Source organism: Myripristis murdjan, chromosome 2 (assembly GCF_902150065.1).
Source record: "Myripristis murdjan chromosome 2, fMyrMur1.1, whole genome shotgun sequence".
NCBI lineage: Eukaryota > Metazoa > Chordata > Actinopteri > Holocentriformes > Holocentridae > Myripristis > Myripristis murdjan.
Genome location: NC_043981.1, coordinates 8862074 through 8873925, shown reverse-complemented (window position 1 = coordinate 8873925; position 11852 = coordinate 8862074).

Below are 11852 nucleotides of genomic sequence, written 5' to 3'. Positions count from 1 at the left end.
CATTCTTGTAACAGCTAATATTACATCCCATGAATCTACTGTGTAGCAAACAGCTAAATGGTACACTGAAGAGAAATATCACTTTACATAGAATCCACCTCATCTGTAAGTTCATAGCAGAGAGCAGACTCACTCCATTGTTAATGAGCTAGATGTTAAAAAATTATTTTTTCTACCCAGTTAAAATTTTATAACAGCACAATAAAAGATGTTTTAAAAAATATTCTTAAATGACTACAGTCCCTTTTTTTTTTTATAGCAAGCGCTTTATTTTGCAATTCCTGTGATTCAAGGGGCAAGGTTTTGTAAAGTTATTATCCAGCACTGTTTCTGCTTAAATCATCACTTGACATCCTGAAATCTCGCTGAGAATTATTGATGATGTGATGTGGGTTAAAGAGAGCGAGAAAGACTGATCGGGGCAGTTTTGAAGGGAAAACGCTCTAATCACAGTCTTGAGAATTCTCAGTAAAAATTTTATGTGTTATTAATAATAAAATTGTTATTAATTTGTCCCTTAGGTACATTATCTCAGCTGAAACATCTTGATGTGCTGGTATTTTATTTCAATATTTATATACTTATTGTCAGATTAATCTTCCAGAAACATTTGCTGAGGAAAAACTATTGAAAATGTGTGCTAGTTTTTTTTCCCAAAGACATGGCTGGCATCAGTATATTGCACTTTGTCTGCCCTTTTAAGTTTGTTTGATGAAACTGAACTGCCAAATTACACCTTTGAGATCATCTGTATTATTACTTTAAGGGAAAGTCGGCTGCAATTAAGAACCGACTGATGTAACTGTTGTGGTCTTGGGCAATTAGACTGATATTAGGAAACATGAACAATTCTGTCTTAAAAGCTAATAAAACAAAAACCTGAGGATAAGTGGTATCTGTGAGGCTTTCAACTTGTACAGCCTGGAGCTTCATCACTGACAATGTCAAGTCAAATGAAATGAATTTAAAGAGCACTTTCATAAACAGTTTAGTTCAAAGAGCTTCAGAGGGAATAAGAAACACAGACATAAAAGCAATGGAGAGAAACTAGAAAAGAACTATCCTTTTTAAGACTTTTGAGATACCGACAAAGACTTTTGTCTATGTGTGTGCTTGACAAATTAATTGGAAACTGAACTTTAAGACTGTTTTATCTAAAAATGAGTTTTTTTTTTTTGCAGCTCTGCAGTGGATGGAAAATGAAAAGTTTTGTATTTTGGTGTGTCAAGGTCTGTGTATCTCATGGATTCAAATGGGACTTTTTTTTTTTTTGCTCTGATCCAAAGTACGCAACATATCATATGAATGTAGTGAAATAATTTTAATTTGATCGAGAGAGAGCATTTAATTGACAAAACTGAAATTTCTTTTTTTTTTTTTTTTAAGCGTGCACAACTACAGCAGCTACAGCTAGGCCTCCACAAGGTTTGCACACCTGGTTTTCGAGATCTTCCCCCACTCCTCTTTACAAAGCTTGGTGAGTTTAGCTTGTTTTCGCTGATGAACAACAACCTTCAAGTCATTCCAAAGATTTTCAATTGGATGTAGGTCGGGGGCTTTGACTTGGCCACTCCAGAACCTTCGCTTTATCCTTCACAAGCCACTCCATGGTAGCTTTGCCCCGGTGCTCAGGGTCGCTGTCCTGCTGAAATAGGAATTTCCGACTTATTTTCAAACTTTTGCTGACTTCATCGGGATCTGTACTTGTCTCCATCCATCCTCCCTTTAATCTTGACAAGTTCCCCACTCCCTGCAGATGAGAAACACAACATTATGCTTCCATCACCATTGTTTTATTGTTGGGCTGTGTTGGGTTTTCGCAATACACAGCATTTGCAATGAATGCCAAAAAACTCTACGTTGGTGTCATGAGGTGGCCACAAAACTTTCCAGTTTGTTTGGATACTTATTTTATTTTTTATATATATATATTTTTGGGCAATCTTTAAACAGGGCTCCAGATGGACTTTTTTGATGAAAGGCTTTCTCCACACCACCCTGCCATAAAGGCCTGATTTTTGCAGTATCTTTGATATTGTTGTATGATGCGTTTTTTCCTCTGTTGGCCATGAAACCTGGAGGTCCTTCAGGTGCCGCTGGATTCCTGGTGGCCTCTCTGACCAGTTGTCTTGTCTCATTTATTTCTGATTGTGTTATGTTGCCATGCTTTTTCCGCTTCTTAATGATGGACTTCACAGTGGCTTTATGAATCTTCAAAGCCTTCGAAATCTTTTTATATCCCTCGTCTGCTGTGTGCCATCCTTCAGTTTTGTCACGCACTTGTTTTGGGAGGCGTTTCATGGTTTGATTCTGCACAAGTGTTGGACAGTTAAGTCATTGTGTGATTTGGAAAGCAACTGCAACTTCATTTTTAATTTAAGTTTTTTTTTAAAATGAGTTTTTCACTTTTATATTGTTTAGTATTGTTTGTAGATTATTGTGAAAAAATATAGATTTATTGCATTTTAATTTTTGGCTATTGGTTGACTAAATGTGGACATTTTTTAAAGGGGTATGTATTCATTTTCTGTCCTCTGTATATACCCATAAAGGCCATCACCAATTTTTTTTTTCCTCAGTGCAATGAACTGAATGAACTCATTACACTTATGAACCACGGCGAGTCAGGAGGACATCTCTTTTGTTTCTGATTACACAGTACAGTAGCAAAATGTCACTAATGCAAATTAAACTGCCCCAGGGCACAGTGGAAACATTTTTCAATGTGGACACCACTGGCATTAAGCTATACATGCTGTTCAGTAAAATAGTTGAAGTTTCATCCCAAAAATGAGCTATAACAACATTTGAACAAAAAAAAAAAAGTAATAGACGGCAGGTTTTAAAGGTTGGTGGGTAATTTAAATCCATAGTTCACAAAACGATCACATTTACAACCTGAGGAGGGTACCTTATTTCTTTATTCAAGCTGTTAGAAAGCAGTAGAGAAGTATCAGCGAGGATTTAATTTTAGACCGACAGGGCACATGCAGCTCCAAATGTGGCTGACTTACCCACTCAGCTATCCCGGGGCACTTGACCCTTTGCTAAAATGTATATACCATTATGGAAATGAGCTCTTCACATATTCCAGAGATCTGCCTCCCTGCAGAAACAGGACTCTTTATCGCATTTGGGTGTTCTGTATTCCCACTCAGACATTTCCACATGTCTTCTGGGTGATTCTGGTGGTGTTTTTTTATGTAGGACTTCTCACTTGCAACCAGTGCATTGCAATAATGCGGTGTCTCCTTACTGTTCCCGCTGTTGCTCCATAGTCACACACTTCATTTTGGTGAGTGATGTCATGATGCGCTTTGTGGACAGTCATCCTGTAACAGTGTGCTGGACGAGGATGGAAGATGCACCAAGACCTGAGCAGGTGCTTTGACTGAATAATGAAATTTAGCTTTAAGCAGGTTTAAAGCATCAAACGCATTTTCTGATTACAGTGTCCCCCCCGAAGCTACATCACACTTATATTGAGAGAAATATTCAAACCCAAGATGCCATTGTTTTATGGCTGCAGCATTACATCAAAGAGAAAATATCTACATGTCTTGTGTATCATTTTATACACATTTCTCCATAAAGCAGCAGGACGTATTTGGTATCTTTGGAAACTCCGACATCTCCACTAGACTGTAAAATGAAGTTCTGTGGATGTACAAAGAGGTTGTAGAATTTGTCATGATAAATCCGTGAATGGGGCCGGCCACCCTCAGATATGAGTTTGTGATGTTCAGTGTGTGCACAGCAGTTATTTTTAGACGTTTACATAGTTTCTATTTCCCTGAATACCTTTCAAAAACCAGAATGATAGCAATATGATTTTCCAGTTAAGACAAAGGTGCTGTGGCGCTGTCTGCTGCTTCAAATGACAAAAAAAAAAAAAAAAAAAAAAAAAAAAATCCGTCAGAAAGGTGCTGTACCTGTATTTCACATGATGTCATGTAATAATTACAAACTCGCAATGATGCAAGCTGTGGCTGCAATGCATTGTGGTCTACTGAGGTGATACTGTCACCTGGAGAAATTGTTGCCTCTGCCTCTTCTTTCTTCCCGGTATGACTGTTGAACGTTCCTGCAAAATGGAAAAGTCTAGGAAGAAGCTCTTGCTCTTTGATTCTGAGGGAATGACACTTGAAACCTGACATTTGCCAGTGATGTTGTAGACGGATGATTTTTTTTTTTTCTCTCTCTCTCTTTCCATTGTAGCTGCACTGGAAATACCTCAACATGAATTCATGTCTAGATTTGCCAGTCATTTCTAACCTTTTCCTTGGATTTTCTCCTGATAAAGTTTGACTCTAGTGGGGATAGAAATCATCTGATGTTGGCTTAAAATGTTCTGGTCAGCGTGTTGGATTTACACACATATTCATCCCATTTGATAGAAAAACATGTTAGTAATCAGACAATAAGAAAATATAAGATTGGTACTAACAATAAGGGAATTGTACAGCTCACTGCTCACTGTTGCTTGGCTTCTTGATCACCTTGGGATATGTGGCAGAACACAGACACAGGCGTTGGAAGGCAATTAGTGTAGAAAAATCTAATTTCAAAACAAATGCTGGTATCTGCTGAGTGAGTAAGATAATTTCACAAGATATCCAGTCCAGTTATATCAATGAATTATGTTGAATCAAGTGCCATTGTCACCTGAACAGTAGTCAAGTGACTTTGAAGTGGAATTTTCTCAACTTTCTCAACTTATGATTGTTCTTGCCTCTTTAAAGGTGCAATATGTAGTTTTGGGAGATGCATTTTGAGTCATTTGTTGAAAAAAAAAATATTTTATATGAAAATACACATTACATAAATTATGCTCAGGGAAAAACATGCTCCATGGGACACCAGAAAGTTACCATTTTACTGTTGTTGGTTGCAAATTTATGATGAAATGAGATAGACTTATTCAACTTATTCAACTGCGTTATAGTAGCAGGCTCTGCAAATGTACTTATTTATCTCTCTCAGAACCACATAGTTCACCTTTAAGGGCAAACAAGATTATTAGGCTCAGTACTAATTGCTAAAGGAATTGTGTGTGTGTGTGTGTGTGTGTGTGTGTGTGTGTGTGTGTGTGTGTGTGTGTGCGCGTGTGTGTGTGCTTGCAGCATTAATAGGTAACTGGGCCATGTGCAGATTCAAGCTTTACTTAAATGTGCTCAAATTAAATCAATCAAACATCTGTAACACTAATATGATTTGGTTAGTACAAACAAGCAATATTAAATGTGTGTGTGTGTGTGCATGCGTGTGGTGTAAGTTGCTCGCCATGTTTACCTCGACCAAAGAGGTCATGTTCTCTCGCCTGGTCGTTTGTCAGAAGGATATTTCAGAATCATATGAAAAATGGTGGACGGAGAGGCTTTGGGCCAAGGAACAATTGATTAGATTTTGGCGGCAATGCGGGATCTAGGAGATTTTTTTTTTTTTCACAGAGATAACTGGAAAAGATAGAGACCCGATGCTAAAGTGATGTTTGCAGGGTCAAGAAGTCATTTTAACATAAAATACAGGACCAATGTGTTTGGGTGTAAAAGTAAGTTGGAAAATTGTTGTTGAAAGAGGTTTGTGAACTCTTGAGTGCCTTCTAGGTTATCTGTCATTCGGGCATCTCGCCTCCCAGTGCTTCAAAACCAAGCTGACTTCACTGCAGCATCCTTTGAATGATATAATCTCGAGGGCTGGGTGTGTTTTTCCACCTCTGTGTCCTCTCCCGTGGCAACTAAAGCTCCGGGCCAGTCACAACTACAAAAAATAAAAAAGTGTGAAAGTGGGTTGAAGCCTTGGACAAAAAAAAAAAAAAAAAAAAAAAATGGTGAGAGCAAAGTTGTAGTAGTTGTCATGGCCTTTTCCTTGACAAATTGGGAGTAGCACTTTGTTGTTTTCAGAAAAGTGTGAAATTTATTACCAGTGTGCACTACAAGGAGCGAAATCCCTACAACAATACACTTTACTACACAACAGGGTCATGAAAGCACAGAGACACAGAGGCTAGATAATAGCAAAAAGATGGTACCACTGTCCTCATCACACTGAATCCCAACAGCTTCCCTTTCACCGAGATAGACAGTGCACCCTGAAGAGGAAGTGAATCAGATAATCTCATTAGAACAGACCTCATGAGTGACATATTAAACTCTGACATATAGTTACAGGACTCAATGTGATACACAGGCTCTGTATCACTGCCTCTGTGGCCTGCTTCCTGGCGGCCCAAATTGTGTCAGACAGTCTCTTCGGCGTCAGAACGGTTCTCTCCATGTTGTACTGTTCCCCCTTCAGTATTTTAAATCTTGCAGTTCTTGAAGTTAAAAAGCTGCACAAGGTATCAAGTGTACCAAAAAAGAAACTTTAGCGCTACACAGACAACATGCAGCTTCCATACATAGTGGATAAAGATTGTTGTGGACATGACATGCTTTGAACTCTGGCTTGCAGCCCCGGTAGGTGTCCAGACATTACCCTCGCCTCATGATTAACATTGAAAGGAAGGTGCATTTAGGCTGCAAAAGATCATAAAATGATTTGGCACCACCATCAGGCAGCTACTCAAATTTCGCAAAGTATTCAGCGCTGTTGCCTGTTTTGGTGAAAACTGATCTAGTCTCGTTACATCGAAGGTTGAGTCTACAATATCTGAGAAAAACTTTGCTGCCTTGACTTCATCTGTTAAAGTGCTCGATGTCTTGCTGGCAAAAGCTGCAGCAAACTCACTTTATGACTGGTGGCTGAGGTATGTCCTGCTGGATTCCAGGGAAATATCTATAAATATTTACATATCTTATGTCTGACGTAATGCTGCAGCCATAAAACAATAACATCTCAGGTTTGAATATTTCACTCAATATAATTGTGAAGTAGCTTCAATGAGCCACTGCAATCAGCAGATACAGAATATGCAGGTGACACTATGATAGAGAATGGAAAAAAAAAAAAGATTTTCAAACTTTGAAGCTATTTAAGGGGAAATTAAAGGGAATATCACATTTTAAGGCATTAACAGTGAAAGCAGTTAGAAGTATAAGAACAAAATATGTGAAAGCACATTGATAAGAGTAACATTAATATATTTGCACAATTGCAAGGGTGCCATCTTTGGACTATTGGTGTTGATTGTATTAAGTGTCCTTGATATTTCACTATTATCTGCCTGAAGTTGGCTCCACTTCATATAAAATTCAATAATAATCTAAAGGAAGTCATTCAAGGAAAGTCAGTGAAGAAGCAGCAGTGCCCTCACTTTCTTCCTCTGCAGCAGAATCAATTTTTGACCAGCTGGATGTCTTCCCTCCGAGCTTTGCCCTGACTCTTTGAGTTCACGGTCTCCAAGGCAACCTAGCGGCACTCCAGAATCCCACTGTTGTTCTGTTGCGCGGCGATGCCTTGTCTGGTAACCACCAAAGACCTGCACCCACACTGCAGGCGCTTGCATCATGCTGCACTCTTTACTCTCAAGTGTGTGTGTGTGCGCCATTGTTTTTTTCCCTGAAGAAGTCATACATTTCTCTTGTTTCCTGCCTCCCACAAGAGATTCTTCTTACAAAATAGAGCAGTCTTTTCATTTGAAACATCTGTTGATTCAGTGTTGGGCTCATCTCTCTCAGCCCGCTGATGGACTTTTAGCGGCTTTGACAGAAACCATCTAATTTAATTTGTTTGTCTGAGTTGCCAGTCTACCAGTCCAAACAAAATGACTTAGAGCATGAACTGACAGCTGCGATTTAAGTTTGGCTGAGATGAAAGGCAGGGAGTTCGCTTACAGTCTCAGATTTGACAGCAGCATCTGGAGAGACTGTTAATAACGGCATGTGTGTGTTACAGTACCTGATTTCTACCGCTTACACCAGATTATGACATCTGATTTCCATATTGCCCTCATGTTGTATGAAATCGCTTGAAAACATCTGCACAAAAACGGACATAAAAAAAACCACACAAATAAAAATGGGCTAAATTTGCATGTGAAATAAATATGCTTGTAGCTACTCACTTTAGGTGAGTGATGCAGAGATAATTCCCTAAGATCGCAACCATTAAATCTGTCACAAACATCGTTCGAGGTGAGATGTCTTATTAAGCCCCTGGGGGTTTCCTTGTCAAACCTGCACAGTTGATTCTTCTTCTTTCTTTTGCGTTTAAGGCAAACATATTGGTTGAGGCTGTGTCGCAGCGCTGTTTGATTCAGTTCTGTGGTCATTTTTGAGGCCATAGGTTTGTTTTTAGCAACTATCCTGTTAAGTGACCATCTGTCCCCATCAGTGAGCTTCGACTCTCAGGCCCCATTCCTCTTTGTGGGTGTAGTTTTTTTTTTTGTTTTTGTTTTTGGCATATTGTCACTGTTTTTTTAAAATAGTGTCCCTTGCTGCAGTAAATAATCTTTTTGTTTTTGGGACAGGAACAGACTGTTTGGCTTCTTTACAATTCACAGCGGCTTCTTGTTACTTTGAAAATTCACATTTAAATGTGGAAATAGTTGGCAGAGCACTTTGAAAAGTTTCACATATTACTAATTGGCATTCAACTTAATATGGCTGACCTACAGGGCGTGGACAATAAAATGGAGACACTTCATGAATAAAGACCTTAAGTTTGAAGTTTTGAACACACTAAACTCTAGCAATACAGGACAGTCTCATTAAGCTGAAGGTCAATAAACAATGTGTGTCACTTTTAAAAGAGCTCTGACAGTCATTTTTGTGTGTGTTTTTAAAAGCATCATGCATCAGTCACAAAAAAAGCAAAATTATTTTATGTGGCAAGAACAGCAAACCTGATGTAGCAAGCATCATGAAAATCCAAGAATCTGAAGTCCTCTCTGCAGAGTGAAGCAGAACTCAACCTCGATTTTTATTCCTCCCACCCCTGTTTGACAAACTACCCTAATTTCCTCTTATTACTGTAGAAAATGCAGCCTCTAAAACTTTACTTTATTACAGTTATTGACTTATAGGAACTCTCAAATCTTGGTCGACGATGAAGATGGTGCTCAAGAACAATATCAAATAAGAAAATCCTTGATTTTTTTACTGGGTTTATTATCCTTTAAAAGTCCTATTTCATGAGATGGTTCAGTAATTTTGTACGCTCTCAGCTGCCTATCAGCTTACCACTGCTAAAGGGAAATATAATAACATAAGGATGCCAAATGGGTTCATAGAGTCGGGCCCGCTGCTGAGTGGACAGATGAGCGGTTTAGTTTCCAGCTCGTCTCACCCCATTTATCTTTCCTCTGTTTCCTTACCTGAGAGCGAGAGAGCCTTTCCTTTCATTTACCCTTAAGCCATTTTGCTGACGCTCATATCCAGAGCAACTTATAATAAATAAATAAACAAGTGGGCGTTCAGTGTCCTAACCAAGGACACACAGCAGTTGATGGACATTCTGGCTGCTCACAGGAGTCAAACCTATGGCTTCTGTGTTAAAGAACAGCTGATTACTGAAGCCATATAAATGTAAGAGTGTGTTGCATTGGTGACCATTGTAAGAATATCAGATAGGACATGTGAGCAGTGCGCTGAATAATATTAAAAATATATTCTGGAGAATGGGCATTTGTATCACCATAAATGCACAAAATGAGCATTCCTCACAAATAGCTCAGCACTGAATAGATTTTGATAAGATGGACTTTGAAAACCTGAGTAAAAATACAAACAAGTTTATGTGATATATATTTGTAATCGTCCATTGCTGCAACCTGCACTGGTTTTGTGAAATCAGGACCTGAATATTTATGTTATCAGTTCAAACCAGTTTCCAGAGCAGGTTTTGATATGGGTTTCTATCGCACCATCAAGTCATTTATCATGGGACAGTTCTTTTTAGATAGACCTGTTTGGATGCAACAATGCTCGCTGCAGGCAGCCGGACACTGCAGGTTTTTCTGCCTTCCTGGGCCCATTAACAACACTCTGCACACAAATAGTCTGTGTATTGTTTGAGAGAGCTAGAGAGAGAGAGAGAGAGAGAAGAGGAGCAGATACACCAGAGAGCAGCAAAATGATGGCAAGTCATCACTATAAAACTACAATTTTTCTGTATTTCTCTTATTCATTGAGTTCCAGTAAATTGTGATGAATGGGTAGTAGGCCCGTGCAGAACACTTTGTTTTCCTTTGCTTAGGTGGTGTGAAAATACACTTGCATGTGTATGTGTATGTGTGTGTGTGTGTGTGTATATGTGTGTGGTGATCAATAGCCTGCCTCTATTACGTGGTGGAATGAGTTGTGAAAAAAAAAGAAAAAGAAAAAGAAAAAAGAAAAAAAAAGACCTGCAGTGAGTGTGAGGACAAAACGTAAACTGTCATGACACCCTGAGGGTTAAATAAACAGCAAATAATGAACAACTTTTGTTGTGACTCATGATTTGTGCATCTGTCTTTAAAATGGGATAGAAAAGGTAATGGGTAATTGAGTGTGCTTCTGTGCTTGAGGAGATGCGCAGCAGGAGGTTGAGCCTATGGGAGTACACCGCTATTTGTTGAATCACCGCTGTCGTAGCCATTCATATGCCTGAGTTTAACACTGTGCAGTAATGCTTTACGACCTGCAGAGGGCAATGCAGTCCCAATTATCAGTGCATAGCCTAAAGAGGCTGGGGAGTTGGGAATAGTTGAGCGCTATTAACAACTGTGAGTCTTGCCATTCATCTGGGCTGAATAGCTTCTTTTAGCGTCTTTCCAGGGCTGACAGAGTGTCTGACCTAAGCCTGATGACAATAAGGGAACAAAAACTGTCTCAGGAGACGTAAAATCTGCTGTATTCTGCTGGGAGCTGAGACCTGATTTGAACAAAAACAGCAGCAGGCTCGCATGCTTTATTGCAAACGCCGAAATGGAGCATTATGTGACTAAGCAGAGTAGGCAAGGGCAGGTCGAGCTACGTGATGAACAGGTTTTGACTGCACAGTTAGAGGAGTACACGTTTACAGAGCAGTTGGTAAATGCATACTCTCAAAGGGACGGGGGGAGTTTTGTAAGGGGTTGTAAACTGCAGAGAACCAATCACAGAGGAGCGCTGATGCTATATGATATAGTGGGGCAAGTATTTCTAACAGCACCCCTGGTAATTCCCATGCAGGCTCATAGATATGATGAACGAAGAGGCAAACATCAGCTGCCTCATGCGTGCTTGTGATCACATGTTGGTCTGGAGCTGAGTGCAGGCAGCAGTGACCTGTAAACCCTCTGTCTATATTCATTAAAACATCAAGAAATCAAAGAGCTCGTTATAGTGGGTCAACAGTGCAGCATATAATGAAAGCCCCAGGGAAAAGACACACATGATGGCAGAGTGCAAAGGCTGTCTGTGTGATGAGTAAGCAACACAGGATCTTCAGTCTTCTTCTCACTAGGACACCAAAATATTGTTCCTACACCCTTTAACCCATGAAGACATGGATGGACTTTTATTGTTACATGTTTTATTCACGATGCAAAATTGCAGAGGGTTGAATTAAACAAGAGTGTTTTGTCTCAGTTGACACAAAAGGTGGAATAAACATCCAGTTTAACATTTGGGTCAGCATGGCTCTCATCGTCAGCCAACTTGCTGGTCAATTACATTCTTGATTCAATGTTTTCTGTCTAAAGGGTCCTCATTCAAATCAACCCTGGGCAATTTTGCCTTTAATTAATTCAGTTTGGCAGGAATCAAATTACAACAAACAATGTTGTTTTAGAGAATTAGACATGGGAATTCTACATTTACAGTACACATGGAATAAAGATATATTTCAGTTTTGCATTTTTACATGCCAGCAGAACTTCTGATGGAGAGCTGGCACCAGCAAATATCATCTCATGCTATAACTACTAAAAAGCTCATGAGTGCTGGCTC